Genomic DNA, 17,468 nt, shown 5'->3' with positions numbered 1-17,468 from the left:
CATTCAAAAATTCTTTCAAAACATAAATTTTTGAAACTTTTCAAAAATAAATAAATGTTCAGCCCCTTTTCACTTTAAAACACGAACTAACTAAATCTTAAGGAAACACATTATAAAGTACGCACTCGGATCATTAAAATTTTATTTTCTAAAAATTGGCACCGCTTTGTTTTTGAAACAGATTTTGATCTTTCTTTGGTTTCCAACGCCAAAGGGGGGAAAAAGCAACCCCAGATACATTTGGCTGAAAACCTTATACTTCAGTATCGATCTTCCGCAATACATTTTCCGTGATGATTTCGACCCAGCTTTTCTATATAAAAAGAACCCTAAGACAATCGTTATTTTAAAATTTACTTCATTCTTTAGCCAAACGAATTACCAAATACATTATGGTCATTTCAAAATAAAAATAAACATAATAAATAACCAATTCGAGCAATATTACATAGCGAATCTCCAGAAATGAAAAAATATGGGTAAACTAAATTGGAAAAAGAAAGGAAGAGACCTGGAGGAGGAGATCGACTTGAGAGAGGAGATCGGAGGAGTGGTGAGGCAAAAGGCTTAAAAGAGCGAGAGTGTTGTCTCGAGAGGCGAGGCGGCATTCTTCGCATCAGTCCCATGGCTGCCTCCATTTTCTTTTCTTTTTCCTTCCAATTTCAACTTACTATTGTAAATCCAAACAGGGAAACGAAATGAAAGCAGATAATGTCCTTTTTTTGGATTGAATTCAAAGCGAGAGGGACAGAGATATTAGCAGCAGTTTGAATTTGACAATTGGGGGGATTTTTTTAAAAGAAAATGCAAAGAAAAAGAAAAAGAAAGGTGTGGGTTATTTGATCCGAGTCTCATGGTAAGGATACCGTCACCTCTCTTTATTACACCAACAAAACATTTTCAGTGTCGTTCTTGGATACAACTAGAGAAGAGAACCGATTATTATTATTAAAATCTTATTTTACTACCAATATCTATCCATACATTCTATAATTAACCTTCGGTAAATCACACTATTTCTCACGAAACTATATTCTCTGTCTTTTTTCTTACTCAATTTTTAATTTTTCTAATTTGCTCACTAAACTTTACAAATTGAATAATTTTATTCACTCTGTCGTTAATTATTTAACAGTATTATGACATGACACAATAAATAGCATAAAGCATCAAAATGATATTGTTTTAAAAAAATCAAATATACACCAAAACGACATCATTTCGAATCCATTATAAATTTTTTTCTTCTTCATTTCGTTCCTTTTTCCTTTTTTTTTCTCCCATTTTCTCTCTACTTTGCAATCGGTTCCCGTTGTCGGCTACCACGTCATTTTCATTCGGCCACTATCGTTGATGGTGGTTGTCGGTCTCAAATTTCATGGGTCGGTTCACTAGACTGAGACAAATCTGGTGGTTGTTTCACCGAAAAATGTCCAAAAACTCGTCAACTTCAGAGCAATTTCAGAAAAAAAAATGTGATTTGAACTCACGATGTTGAGATGAACGACCCATAAAATTTGAGACTGAACGACCACCATATACAATGGTTGACGATGGGCGAGTGTGGCATCCGACCACATATAGTTTTTTTTTAAATTTCTCAATTATTTTATATTCAAAATAATAAAAAATAACATGTCATCAAAATGTTAGAGAGATAAAAGAATAATGAGCAAAATAATTCAATTGTAAAGTTTAGATAGCAAATTAGTTGGGGTAAAAAAAATAAGAGAGAGATATAATTAAGTGAGAAATAGTGTAATTTACCCTTAATCTTCCAAAAAAAATTATTGTTTGATTAATTTTTTTAATTAATAAAATTTGGTCCCTGTAGGAAAATTTCAAAACCAAGCCTAATATTGGAAACATCTGATAAGCTACCTTACCTATATTGTTTTTAAAATATTAATTAATTAATATAAATTTGGTCTAAATCTATGTAAAACAACAAGAAACAAAATATCAAAAAATATGTGTAGAAAAAACAGATAATAAAAATTATGTGTTCAATTTAAATTATAGATATGTTTGATATTTTGTTTAAGAACCAAATATGAGATATGATTAGATTATTTGATTGATGTGATAAAACGGTTAAAAGAAACAAAATAAAAATATTTATTTTGTGATATACCGATACGTAGATATACTCTACATTAAATTAGTTGATAATTTTATTTTTAAAAAATAAAAATATTTAAAATATTAAATTATAAAAATATAAATGTTTATATATCTTTGAAAAAAATAGTGTATATTTAAACATATTTATTATACATTATGTAAATAATAATTCCAATGGAAGTATAGTTAAAACTCTATAAATTAATAATGTCACCGGAGAAATTTATTAATTTAGAGAGATTAATTTATCGATAAATTAATAATTATTAATTTAAAGAGTTTTTAAGTAATTATAATGCATACCAAACAAAAAGACAAATTAGTCTATGTCTTAGAATTACGTTGCAAGAGATGAGTTAAATTAATAATGCTCCAAATAGACTTGAACTTTAAAGGAAAACATACAACTATTAAATCATATTTCAATAGAGTGTAATATATTTTTTTCAGTTTCTATGAATTATTAATTTATGATTTTCTTGGGACCGAAAATTATAAAGGGATTTCACGAAAAATTATATCTTATTATTTTATCGAGTTTTTCAATTTTTACATTGGCCCAAGTCGAGACCGACAAATTTATTATTTTAGAGAATTTATTAATTTATCGAGTTTTAATTTAAAGAATTTCTACTGTATTAAATACCTTATTTACTCGGTTTGTATAGAACTCAATTACTATGAGGAATTTGATAAAAGAAATTACTACGAGGGGAAACTACCTTTACCTTTACTCTAAAGTACAATAAAAATTTAGTAAAAAAATAAAGTACAATAAATTGCAATTGCCAGTAATTGTCAACCATGCTTTTGAGTAAAAGAGATGGAAACAGAAACAGAAACCTCTAAGGATACCGGAGAAATCGAACCACTGTTACAGGACTCAAGAGACGTGCCTGAATCCGACCCTAATCCGAGAACCGCGAAGACGAAGGTACCTGGAGTAGAGATCCGTTTGTACCGACAAGGCAAGGGTCCGATCGACGTGTTCAAGTCGAGCTTGGGAGGGTGGGACCAGAACCAGCTGGAGGTTCGAGATATACTTGAGAAATACGGGTTGAAATCGATTTACGCTTTCTGTACCCAGTCGGGTCGCGGTGTCCCAATCCGATTTCATCCGAGAAACGGTAGGTCTATTATTGGATACAAGGACGGATCGGTGGTTCACATTGACGGCGAACCAAAGGTAATTTCAATTTTCTTTCAGTTTTAATGGTTTTAGTTATATGCGATTTTTCTTTTGTCGTATTTGTTGATGATCATTTTTATCTTGAGTTGAACAAAAAGTTTTCTAGTATAAATATTACATATTTCTGAACAAAAGGATCAAAAAAAAAAGTAGCAGGATCTTATTTTTCACATGAAACTATTTGCTTATTTAACCTAATAATGCTATATAAGATGTTCGAGGAGGAGAATGCTCAATTAGGATCATAAACCATTTCAAATCAGACCAAGCCTCAACCAAATAGAAATTTTTTTCTTATTATTACAATTGATATAGATATAGTTATATTTGAATGTATAACTATTAACCGAGTCTTTGTTGGATGCTTAGAAGTAATTGCTTTCAGATCCATGGATCAAACTGTGGGAGATGAGGCTTAAAATTTCAGTAATCAAAAGATTAGAAAAATCCGTATAATGCAGATTAAAACCTATCTTATTGGTGGACTAATTGGATTTTAGACTTGTCTTCAAATATGGTGTTGAAGTTAACCAAGGGTTTGACTACATCCCTGATCATAGAGGTTTAATCGAGTTCAAACAGTAAGAAGTTCGAGCTTGAGCTAGATTGAGATTTGAAGCTCAAAGTTCGACTTGAACTTGAACTCTATTGAGTTTTATTTTTAGAACTCAAACTTTGAGATAATGATTAAACTGTTCGAGTTAACTTGATTGGTTTGTTTACCTAGTGAAAAATGAGTTCGATTATTTGTGCTTGAGCTCAAGTTGAATAAAAGAATTTCAATACTAATTAGAAATGAAAAAATACTTGAATTGAATTCACTCAAAGCTTTAGCTTGACTCAACAATAACTGAGCCGAATTAGATTTTCTTTTTCTTTTTGCACTGAACCGGAGTAGGTTGTGCAAGCACATGTGTCTCATTGACACCTATGTTATACATTGACTCAAGTCCTGGTATCAGATACTGGTATGTGTCCAATTGTCTTTTGTTTAAATTTTTTTTGATTTGGAGAGTCAGCTAAATGGATCCAAAAGATGCAAGTACATGGATGCATCTTATAAAAATGGCTCAGAACAATATCTTAAATAAAGGTCATATTTAAATACAACGATCTTTGAATTCATGAGAGAGTCTTATAGTCGAAAGATGTAAGGGAATGAATATTAGAACAAAATACTTACCTTCTTCAAATAGATTTCCCCTACCCACCTACACTCAATCAAATAAATAAATTATGTGTTATTTCCTTTGTGTACGCTCCCCTAACTGTATAAACTTTCCCATGCACGTGATTTCTGCCAGTGGTCCATGTTGCTGAGTCCAACTAGCTTTCAGTCTCTTGAATGTTCCAATATTTTAATAATTGTAATATAGTTTCCTGCATGCCTGTGTATGCATTCAGTGGATGAGTAAATGACTGAGCTTATGGGCAATCATGGCCATGGACCATGGACTGCTTCAAATGTTGTATTCATCTTGACTGATGATTGGAAATAATTCAACTGTTAACGATGCTTACAATAGAACTGTCGGTTGCTGCATAAATAAGGTGATATGACATGTTTTTTTTCTATTTTGTTTTATTCTTGATTTCAGGATTCATTGATCAACCTATAACCAAATATTGGTGGGAATAGCAGCTCTTACACTTGTCATAACTCTACTAGTGAAGGATACTCCCAAATGGTTGAAGAAATTTAACATTTCGGTTGGAGATTTCCCTCCTTGGGTCCTTGCTTGCGTTGTAATTGTTTTCACACGTATGAGGAAGAGGACTAAGGATGCCTTGAAGAAGTTTGGTTGGTGAATGGAGGTACTCTTGAAGCCATTTTGTAAGCCCAATAAGTTACTGAACATTGTTAAATCTTGTGCTTTTCTAAGTTGTTTTGCCTAGAAATATGTTGATCCTTGTGGAACACGCGTAAAATAATAGTGGAAATCAAACTCATTTGTAGTGAAGGGGATAGAGTGACATCCATCATGATATATCTATTTTCTTACCAAGTGTTTTTAAATACAGACGTGCTGAATGCTGGAAAGAAATGTGTTAAAAGTAGTTTAGACGATCGTGAATTTTTTAATAAGAATCTTCTATGATATTGAAAAGTATTTGAATGCATGCAAGAAAGTCTTTACATGAGGATTCCATTGGACCCCAATCTTGATGAAATACAAGATGCTCATTTAATGACGGGAAACTTAATTACGACTTTGAATGTTTTTATCAAGTGTGAGCAATTAACAGCTGGATTTGGGCCTAAATCGAGCAGGAAAAGAATTCAACAATGCCCTACCTGTCGCTTCCTTTCAATCTTATAATAGTTTATCTATTTAACACAAAAAGCTCAATTTTATGTTTGGTTGAACTATTTAGGGGGGGGGGTTGAAATGGAGATTCAACTTGCAATAATTCTAGTGCATATACTGCATCTTCCGAGTCACCACTTAACCGATCACTAAATTAATGATTGAAAAGGTTTTTAATAGCCTCTCTTCCATGTGGCAAATTAGGTTTAAATGCAAACGAATTCTTACCTCTTCTAAATGGTGTAACATCAGTAATATCAATCGATTTAACAGTTAATAAACTTTAACATTTAAGACTTGACCACTTGTTAGATCATTTATATTATATAATTGTATAACTTATATAATTATATTGCAATAAAAATATGCTCTAAGTTCTATTTGGGGTTTAACAAGATTTAAAGGATTGGATTGTTTAAACGTTAATGCGTAAATTGTTAATATTAGAAGGGGATGTTACCACGGATGCTACGAGAGTTCTGATACCATTGACGCTAGAAGGGGATGTTATCACGGATACTACGAGAGCTCTGATGAATCAATCCTAGCTGATGAGGATTTGTCATATTTCACGTGAGTTTAACAAGGTTATTGGTTTTCTAGCAGCTCTAAGTCAGGATAAACTATTGGAGAATTACTATTTGACTCGTCCTTAGAAGTGGAACGCTTGTTTGAGTGTGAAGAATTACAGTCAGAATACTAATTTAGTTGTTCTGTATGATTAAAAAATATGCTCCAAGTTTTTGTGATTCTATATATTTGAAATTTAATTATTCTTTCTATTTAAAAAATAAATTTAATTCTTCTACTCTCATTTACTAAAATTTAATTATGTGTTTTTCAGTTTAAAAATTATTTTCAATTATATTAATATTATTAAACTGGGAGTAGAAAAGGCGTAAAAACACAATCTTCTTTAATTCAAAGAATAGAGAAGAGTTTAAATAATTTAAATATTATATAAAAAAAGTCTATATGTATAAAATAATCAAGTACATACTATAATTTTTTTTCTATATTTCTTATATATTTTACCGGTGACGACGACACTAACTTTATGCTATTTAGCTAACTGATGACTTTTTCTTTCTTCTCTCCTCTTCCATATAATTTGAGTTATATAATTTTTTTGTTTTATTATTCTTTCCCTTTTCGTATGAAATTATGGATGAGTTTATCTGCTTTTGTAGCATAGTTTTTGTTCGTTCTTATGTATGTTTTTCTTCTACTTTTTCTTAATGTTAGATTGGACATGGTTTGAATTTTCAGACTAGGCATTCATAGTTTAAAATCATCGAAGATATATTGTGATTGAGTTGTGGTAATGTCAATTTGTCAACGAACCACTATTGTCATATGCATTTTTATGTTAGTGCTTATGTGTTATCTTTCACCACAATCAATGATGTTTGTTTGTATTTATCATTTGTATGGATTGTTTGATTGAATTTTTAGTTATTCTTGTATAGTTATTTTCTATTCATAAGCATCTAATCGATGCACTTTAATGGTTTAGGAAGCATGATTGGTTTCTATAATTAGTTTATTTATTATTTACTCTTAATGTAATATACTTAAATATATTCTTTATTTTATGGGATGAGGACGGTCGTATTAAATTTAACTTGTTGCATTCATAATACTAAAATTTAAACCTTAAATATTATTAAGGAATCTAACGCTTTATCTAATTAATTATGTATATCTTATTTATATACTTAAATAAAATGTTGATGACCATGGAGCAGAATTACACTATTATTTAAGAATAGTGTCAATTAGATAACATATAAATAGAGAGTAATGGAGATGGGAAAAAGTGCAGTAGTAGGAATAGTATTTTAGTTATATAGCTTAGGGTTGATGAAACTGTGTGCGTAAAGTGCAGTGAGCAGAAGTAAGCAATATGCAGTTTGATCAATTATAGATAGGGGAAATGTGAGGGAGCTTTCATGGTTATGCCTCCCCTCGTATGTCGCTATCACAAAGCGCCCATCTTTCCTTTCCTTGGTAATGCTCAATCTCACGTAGAATGAGAAATATAATTGACAATGAGCATTTAAGGTTTGCATTCTCCATACTCTTGTTGAGTGATAGAGAATAAGGGAAACTCTCGCATGTCGTCGTCCATCCGTCTCAGCTTGTAGCAAGTGACAATATGTGTCTTCAACACGTCCGTGTAAATACTATATTTTAAAGAATTTCTCTATGAGGGTTTTAATTTTAGAAAATTTGTTGGACCCTTTTACTATTATTTCAAGCCTATAAATAGAGGGTCTTTTCAGTTCTCATTCAATTCGTTCACGATCCGTAGCTCACAATCCACTCTTAAAGAATTTCGAGTTGTTCTCTGCTTTCCGATCAAGAAGTGCAACCGCTGACAGTCCACTTCGATTGTGTGCGAAATCTCGAAGCGATCGTGAACTTCGACGATTGCCTGGAGAGATTACACATAGAGATGAATTCATTTCTAAGGCAGTGATTTTAACACGACAATGTTTAAAATTTGAATTATTTTTTATTTTCCAGATAGTGTTAATGGTGTAATTTTGCTTTCCAACATATATATAGATAGGGTTAGGATCTAATTATATAGTGTAAAACTAAAAAGTTTTACACCTTTTTAGGATCATTGGATGAGAAATCAAAGCTGAGATTAACAGTAGAAAATGAGGATATTCACTAGGAAAAAAAAAGAAGTTAATCTCAGCCTTTGATTTTCCTCATCCAACGATCCTAAAAGGGTATAAAACTCTTAGTTTTACACTATGTGAAGTGGATCCTAACTATATATATATATGCATGAACACGATCTTTCTAGGAAGCATAATCATAGGATGACGACGACGAATGATTGAAGCTATATCATCAATTCATAAACTGAAAAACATGCATGCTGTAACTTGAAGCTTTTGAAACTTTTATATGCATGAAACCAGATTACCTTGGAGTAGGGTTATCCTTGATCATTTTCTTCCCATATTTTCTCCATTTGTACCCGTCATCCATTACCTCAACTCCAGATTCTGTTCTGAAAGCAATTTTAACCTTCTCTCCGTTGTCATCGCATAACCCTCGTTTCTACAAATTAATACCACAATCACTAACAAATAACCAAGAATTATATAAACAAACCTATATATACAAAATAAAATAAATATAGGAAGGAAAGGAAGTCGGTTATGTTTGCAACATATAATCAACACGCGCGCCAGGATTGACCGGAAAAATAGTAGGGAAGGCGGAGGCAGTTTCCGGCTGGGTAGAAGTAGGAAATCTTCAAACTCCATGGTGTGAGTGCAAATAGGGTTTGGGTTTGATGATGTTGTGAGGAAGGTGGCGGTGAGGATGGAGCTTGACATACCAGAGTATTAGAGGGTGCTTATTAACTTTGTTTTATCTTCGTTGCCACTGTACTACATGTCGTTATATTCTATACCAAAAGCAGTATTATTAAAGATAGAAAATAAGAAGAGATTTCCTGTGGGGTTCTTATGGTTGGGTAGGAAGATGTCAAGAATTAATTGGGGAAAGATGTAAACCGAAAAAAAAAGGAGGAGCTGGTATTATTGATTTAGGAGCTAAAACAAGGCCTTATTAGCAAAATGGGGGTGGAGGTTTGCAAATGAAAAAGATGCCTTGTGGAGGTAGGTGATAAGTTTTAAATATGGTTCGGACAAGCTACCTTGGATGGTGAGTACAGATAAAATCAAGGAAGTTTCAATTATTTGGAGAGGGATTATTAACAACCTAAGGAGTGAAGAATTATCTAAATGGATGAGCTTTGATTCCTTTAGATGGCAAGTGGGTGACGGGAAGGCAGTGTGGTTTTGGGAGGATGTGTGGTTGGGTGAGAAATCTTTTATGAATAGGTTTCCTCGAATCTACAGGTTAGTCTCAAGAAAATTTCGGACAGTTTCGAGGTGTTAAGGAAAGCGAGTGGAGTGATTCTTCAGTATTTGTTAGACAAAATTGGACAGAGAAAGAAGCGTTTTCAACGTAATTAAAGGAGAAATAGGTGAAGCTCAAATCAAACCGGACGTAGCTGATCGCATTATCTGGATTCATGAGAAGGATGGGAAGTTCTCGATTAAAAAATTGACTGAATTATTGCTTGGGAATGATAACATCATTGAAGTTGACTAGCCTAAATATGATAAAAATATGGAGCCTCAAGGTTCCCCCGAAGGTGAAATGTTTCTTATGGATGCTAAAACAAAATAGAGTACCAACAAAAGCGTTTCTTAAAAGCAGAGAGATTAAGTTAAACGAGCATCAATGCTTATGTCCATGGTGTGGTGATGTTGAAGAAGATTCGTATCACTTGTTTGTTTCTTGCATATATATGGCGTTTTTCTGGATGTCTTTTTACAGGTGGTGGCAAATTGAGGGGTGTAGCATGTCTACTGTAGACGAGATGTTTGAATTCGGGTTCCAGGTTCACTGGTCTGTTCCAAGATTTTTAGCATGGCAAGTTAGCTTTGCGACAACATTGTGGAGTATTTGGCTGGTCAGAAACGAATTCGTTTTCAGGGAGAAAAGAGAAAAACTTAAAGATGTTGTTTGTATAGTCAAAATGCGAGCTTTGGTTTGGTGCAAGGCACTCAAGGAGTTTTATGATCTGGATGAGAAACGTTGGTGGGTGTGTCCCGGGTTTTGTGTTGATTCTTGTGAAGAGAAGAGAAGACAAAAGTTAATTTGGCAGCCTCCAGGATTGGGGAAAATAAAGTTTAACGTGGATGGATCGGCTAATAAAGAGGTAGCGGGGTATGGTGGTGCTACGAAATTCTGAGGGTCATGTGGTGGTAATGTTTTTCGGGCTTGTTTCTCTGGTTAATGTTGATTTTACAGAACTGGTTGCAATTAAATTTGCATTAGAATTATTTTGTGGATCTAAGTGGCTGAGGAAGGTAGTTTGATCATTGATATGATTCTGCAGTAGTATTAAATTGGTTACAATCTTGTTCCGGTCGTCCTTGGAGGTGGGGAACAACCTTTGAAGAAATTGATGGGATGATATTAAAGATTAGGATGTTAGTTTGAGTTCACGTCAAGGTTAAGAAACAGCGGCCGATCATCGTTAAAATTGGATCGAGAAGAAAAGTTATGTTTAAAGCTTTTGGTAAGATAGCAGGTTAAACTTTAATGTAGTGGGTGGACTGGTTTGGTTTTGCTTGAATGTTTAGTAGGCATGTTATTAGATTCTTGTTAGTTTCTTGATTGTTGCAGTTCGTTGTAATATCCCTTAACTGTGGAGCACTCTTTCCCATATAGGTTTAGGGGTTTTTTTAATTAGGCACTTAGTGGGATGAGAATGTCTTGCTAAGAGTAATAAAGTTTCTGATTTGCCGAGCAAAAAATATATTGTAAAAGCACATATTTTTTTTTGAAGGGGGTTTCATGTGAATTTCCTTGTGGAATCTAAGCAACGTCAAACTCACACCGGAAAAATAAGTGGAAAATTATCCCTTGATTGACTTGGACGAATCCCAAGCATTATGCAATTTATAATACTAATTATTCTTTTATTTATGCTTAATTCTTACAAATCAGTATTTCCGTAATTCCTCTATGTCATAATAAAAATAAAAATCCCTTTGTCACTCCCACGTAATAAAAATAATAAAAATATTTATAAAAACAGTATAATTTATGAAATTATACCTAATGATACAAAATTTATATGATGGATAGTTAGTGAACAGGCGAATGTGGAGTGGATAGATGCGGGACAGGTAAGATCTCAAACCTATCATTTATTCACTAGTCACAATGGGTATAAATTTTTACATCCACACCCTCTTACTTCCCACTAAATTTATACGCATCCCTATCTCAATTAAAATAAGCTCAGTGCGAAATCTACGGAATTGTACTCGTATACCATCCCTACAAACCTTGATCACACCACTAACCTCCTTCGCGCAATCGAACTCCGATGGTTGGCACCGTAATTTCCAATTTTAATTTTGGGTAAATTACAGCGTTCTTCATTGTATTTGCTCTCTCTCTCCTATTTTGCTCGTTGTACTTTCAATTTTCTAATTTGCTCACTGAACTTTATAGATTGAATCATTTTGCTCAATCTGTCGTTAATTGTTTAACGGTGTTATGACATGGTACAAGAAATTCCATCGGCCACCACACCATTTTCATTCCAGACACCGTCCACCGTCGTTGATGATGGTCGTTTAATTCCAAATTTCATGGTTCGGTTTATCTCGACCCTCTAAGTCTGAATCTGGTGGTTATTTCACCAGAAAATATCCCAAACCCCGTGAATCTAGATTGAAACATTTCGGCTTCCTCATTTTCAATCTCAAAATCGTAGACTTCGGAGCAAGTTCCGACAAAATGGAGGTCGGATTTGGACTTACGGTGTCGAGGTGATGTGACCCATGAAATTTGAGACCGAACGATCACCATCTGCGATGGTCGATGGTGGCCGGCAGTGGCATCCTTAGTCTTTTTGTTAACGGAGTTAGAGAGATATCAAGAGAGTGAGCAAAATGATTCAATATGCAAAGTTCAATGAGCAAATTAGAAAAATTGAAAGTGCAGTGAGTAAAATAGGAGAGAGAGTAAAATACAATGAGGAACGGTGTAATTTACCCTTTAATTTTCCTGTTTTTTAGTTAGGGTTAATTTACCTTTTAGACTCTAATGTTATCTTTAATATACAATTTAGCCTCAACTTTCACTTTCCTATACAATTCATCCCTTACTTTACATTGATATCAAAATTAAAGTAAGAATCATGTTAAAAGAAAACTAAATTGTATATTAAAACCAAAGTCAAGGATCAAAGTTACAATAACCCAAAAAAGTTATTAGTATTTAACAAAAATATTATTTTATTTGATGCTTGAATTATTCATACTACTCTAATTTTAGATATGATATTAAATATTTAAATTTATATAATCTTATGTACTCTTCTTATATATAATGGCATAATAATATAAATTTAATTTAATTTAATAAAAAATATATTTTTAAAAAATGAATAAACTACACTTAAGGTCACTTAATTATGAGTTTGATAACAAATATGTCATTTTTAAACATACAAACAAGTTTTCAATTAAAATATTGTTCAAAAAAATCATTTCGTTGTTAAATATTAAATAAAATAGTGACATGACACGATATAATATAGTTTTTAGTGCTTAAAACTTGTAAAATTTATTAATTTTTTCCTAATATAAAGTAATTCAATAAATTTAATATTTATATTTAAAAAATTAGAATTTTAATCTTTTTTTTCTCCTAAATTGTTTGTGCTCTCTCATAAATTTTATATTACTTTTTTTTGGTATTATATAAGCTTAACAGTTTTGTTGTTGTTTTATGGCATAATGAAAAAGGTAAAAATATTATTATATCATTATATTTTAATGTTAAACGCGATAATGACCTGTTTGTAATAATATATTAATTGAATGATATTTATAACTTTTTAAGAAAAGGGTGTCTTGTTTGTTACCAAACCCATAACTCAGTGACTTGAGTGTAGTTTACGCTTATAAACAACGATTGCTCTTTTCTTTCATATATATATAATAAAAAACAGACAGAACATAAAAGAATGAAAAGAGGAATTCTTTGCATCTACAGTACTTATGGTTATAAAACACCCAAAAGGGCAAAACAATTTCATAAGTGTAGAAGTTAAGGATTTTTTTAAAAGATAAAAAACATAAATCAAATTCAAACCACTCAATCAAAATTGAAAATTTTCCCTTAGTTTACCGCAATGTCAATGCGAAGACGAACCTTGCTCAAGGTCATTGTTCTCGGCGACAGCGGTATGTTCGTTTTCAATTTTAGGTTTTACTAATAATTGATATGTATATTTGTATAATCAACGGGTTATTGTCAATATCAGGGTGGGCAAGACGTCGTTGATGAATCAGTATCCTTTCAACAGTAATTGAATTTGAATTTTTTGTGCATTTTTTTTTAAATTTTGGGGGTTAATTTTTAAATCTTAAATTTTGTATTCTGGGTTAAGTTGATTCATTGTTAAGTTTCTTATCTGAATATTCTCGGCTCATTTATACGTTGTTATTGACTTTAAAAGGTACATTCGTGTTAGACTTAACTGCTTGAATTTAGATATGTTCATAAGAAGTTCAGTCAGCAATATAAAGCAACAATTGGTGCTGATTTGTCACTAAGGAACAGATTGATGATCGCCTTGTCACTCTGCAGGTAGAGATTTTTTTTTTCTTTTTTCTGGATATTTCTATGTTCTCTATAGCTTAATTTTAAAGTTGTCATGGAAGGCATGTTATGCTTTTTGTGGATGGGTGGGGGTGGGGTGCATTCTATTGGATAGATATGGGATACTGCAGGACAGGAGCGATTCCAGAGTCTCGGAGTTGCCTTTTATAGGGGTGCAGATTGCTGTGTCCTAGTTACGATGTTAATGTTATGAAATCATTCGACACCCTTGATAACTGGCATGATGAGTTTCTTAAGCAGGTTTTCTTTGCCCCTTTCTCTAGTCTTTCATTTCTTGATCATTTTAGTTGTTCAGTGAACTGTATTTGCTTTTATTGAATGATATGTTTCACTTAAGTTGTTTATGCCTCTATAACTTCAACTTAGATGTAAAAATGTCAAAAATAATATGTAATGCATGTTGAACTCCTTTTATTACCCCTGCCATGATAAACCTGCTTAGTGAAATATATTCTTTTGTCAAGGGATGTTGGCTAGCACTGCATTATATATTAAAATTAGTCTACAAAGGTTAAAACTAGTTAAAAGTTAAAACCTTGCCAACCTTGTCTAAGGTTAAAACTTAAAACTTAAAACCTTGCCAACCTTGTCTAGCGCTACACGTTGACAACTGATGTTCACAAGTTTTCTTACTTAAGCTTGATAGGCATGGCTAGTGAATTCAGTAAGGGATTGCAGGTGCTTCAGGGAACTTTCCCAATTGACACTTTTTCAAGCCAAACTGTTTATAAATGAAGATAATATTTATAAAATTATTTCTCTGAAAAGGCTAGTGGTTACTTATTTGAGGCATTGACTGAATCCCATAATATAAATCTTCTTGCAAGTTGGTGTTTTATTGAGTGACCTTGACCAAAGTTTTGTTTCCTTAGTGTCAAACGGAAGAAGGAACGCATAGGATACTTCTGGTTAGGAGTGTCTTCTTTCAAGTTCTTAAGATCTTGACAGTGGAATGAACAATGGTTCCATAATTTCAAGTACATTATTCAACCTAGTTTTGCCACATTGTGGTTGGGCTCATGAATTTTTTAGATTGCTTCCTGTTATCTGTTGTTTTTGTTGTAAATATTGCAAGTAAATATTTGCTTTACCTAGTTATAGGGCTGACTTTAGATGGCTTGATTTTGGATATAGATTGATTTAATTTGATTCTCTAGCTTCAGTAGATGTCTAGATAAATACACTTTGCATACTACTTTAAGATATATAGAGAAAGATCTGGTGTCAACCGGTTTTGTCCTTATCCTTCTCAATTTGTATGCATTTTTCTTTATTTCATGATCTGTTTAGGTTGAATCTAGGTTAGAAAGGTCATTAGTTTTGATTCTCTAATTAAGGCCCAGGTTATGATTTTATTTCAGTTAATTTATTTCATTTATAGAATATGTTTCCTAATTATGTGATATGGCCGGTCCTTATTAAAGGAACGTATGGAATGAGAAACCATAAGCAGAATCTTTATCAAACCCTAAAGAAGTATTGATTTCCCTAACTAGTCCTAAGATTTTCTCTCTTTTGATGACCTGAGAGGTATCAGTCTCATTTGATGAGCTGAATATCAATCTCATACATGACCATAACATGGTCATTCATTTTTTCACTTCGTGAACAGGAATAAAACATACGGTATTACAAATTTATTTAGAAATATGTTGGATAATTACATTTGGCCACTAGAGTAAGTGATATAGCCTCAAATGTCCATACTGATTTCCTGATTTTGGTCTACTTTTTTGGCCATCTGCTGTTCCTTGGTCATCAATCCATTTTCCCAAAATTCCTTAGTTATCTAGTCAAAGCTGGTTTCTAGGAGCAATATGGCTTTAAGTAAACTGATCTAAAAGAGCATCTTAGTTATGCATTATGTAACAGCACATTTAAGGAGTACTGACTATCATGGGGAGTGTGGATTTTTTTTTCTTCCTGTGCCTAGTTGCATCACGGTAATGCTTGTCTAGTCTGGAAATGGTTACAAAACATATGTGACCTGCTGACCTTTCAATGTGCATGATATTTCTAGCAACCAATTAATTTCTTAGGTTGCATTCTTATTTATGGTTTCCATTTTGCTAAACTGTATATTAATTTCTTTGAAAAAGTGATTTCCACTTTTTTGAATGTTGATATGGTTTCTGTTTTCATTTTCTTTGCCAGGCAAATCCAACTGATCCCAGGACTTTTCCCTTTGCGTTGCTTGGAAACAAGATAGATGTAGATGGCGGTAATAGTCGAGTGGTAAAGTTATATAGTATCTATACTTCCTAGTTTTCTTTTGTCCTCGCTCCTCAGCCTAAAAGGTGATGTTTGAGTCATGTAGGTCTCCGAGAAGAAAGCAAAAGACTGGTGTGCTTCTAAAGGAACATGCATTACTTTGAAACATCAGCAAAAGAATATCAATGTTGATGCTGCATTCCTTTGTATTGCCAAAAATGCTCTAGCAAATGAGCGAGAGCAGGACATGTAAGTTTATCTTGAATTATATTCCCTGGTTGGAGTGAATAGTGAATTTTGCCAATTACATCAGTATTGTTCTGACATTGTATTATTGACAAAGATGCATTGTTTCATCAAGCACTGCAGATTTCAATATCATTATTATCTTGTCTTGCATTTATACTGCACAGCTGTGTGATCATTAGCTTTTGAGACATAACTGTTAAGAAAGAGGAGGATGTTTCCAAGGAATACGACAGTAATACTTGAAGAAGAAAAATAGAAACATTACAACGTGACTTGTTAGAGTATAGTTCGAACTTCGTTAACGACATATTCCTTGGAAACATCATCCTCTTTCTCCAACATTAAAAAAATGTGGGGTCTATGATATTTCCAGAATTATGCATACCGAACAGTTCCCTCTTCCACTTTCTCCTTAAAAATACTGGGTCTATGTGTATACCTATTTTCTGTGTAGATGGCTATAACATTCTAAGATTGACGACGAGGCAATGCATTTTATGATTCCCTTTTTAATTGACATCTCGTTTATGTATGGTTTGCAGATACTTCCAGGGCATACCAGAGGCTGTGACCGAGACCGAACAAAGTGGTGGTTGTGCATGTTGATTACAAATCAAAATCTTTTTTGTTCATGGTTGTCCGATGCGGTCTAATCATTATGTTATGGTTCCATGATTCTTATCCATTTTTTTAATACATTGTATTTTCTAAGTGGCCTTGACTGGAGGGGGGCATTATTTGCCACTTGTTTTATTTTGGTAGGGAGGAACTTTAAGATGTGAAATTTGTAGAATTCCAGGAGAGTTTGCTTTTAGTGTATCTTCAAGAATTGCAATGGATTCTCTTAAACAACGTTTGATTCCAATTATTGGATTCGAAGCCAGGTCCTCAAAGGAAGACAGTATATTACCGCTGCATCAAATCTAAGTATTATTTTATAATTGATAAAAGTATATTTAACTTGAATTCTGATTAATGTAAGCTTTTATAAGAATATAGATTGTAATAGTTTGATAAAAAAAATATAATTTTGTAATAGTTTGATAAAATTTAATGATAATTTTATAACTTTTAAAGTTTATTGACCAAAATGATTTAATTAAAATTAAATAAATCACATAGTGGTCTTTGAGTTTTTT

General features: G+C 32.7%; 2 pseudogenes; both read left to right on the top strand.

Moving 5' to 3' along the window:
- Positions 1-2,937: 2,937 nt before the first annotated feature.
- Positions 2,938-5,206, top strand: LOC120180423 (annotated as a pseudogene).
- Positions 5,207-9,399: 4,193 nt separating this feature from the next.
- Positions 9,400-17,143, top strand: LOC120180446 (annotated as a pseudogene).
- Positions 17,144-17,468: the final 325 nt, after the last annotated feature.

Source organism: Hibiscus syriacus, unplaced genomic scaffold, assembly GCF_006381635.1.
Source record: "Hibiscus syriacus cultivar Baekdansim isolate YM2019G1 unplaced genomic scaffold, ASM638163v2 tig00112496_pilon, whole genome shotgun sequence".
Classification (NCBI taxonomy): Eukaryota; Viridiplantae; Streptophyta; class Magnoliopsida; order Malvales; family Malvaceae; genus Hibiscus; species Hibiscus syriacus.
The sequence above is the reverse complement of the archived record's forward strand: the minus strand, read 5'-3'. Positions and strand labels throughout refer to the sequence as shown.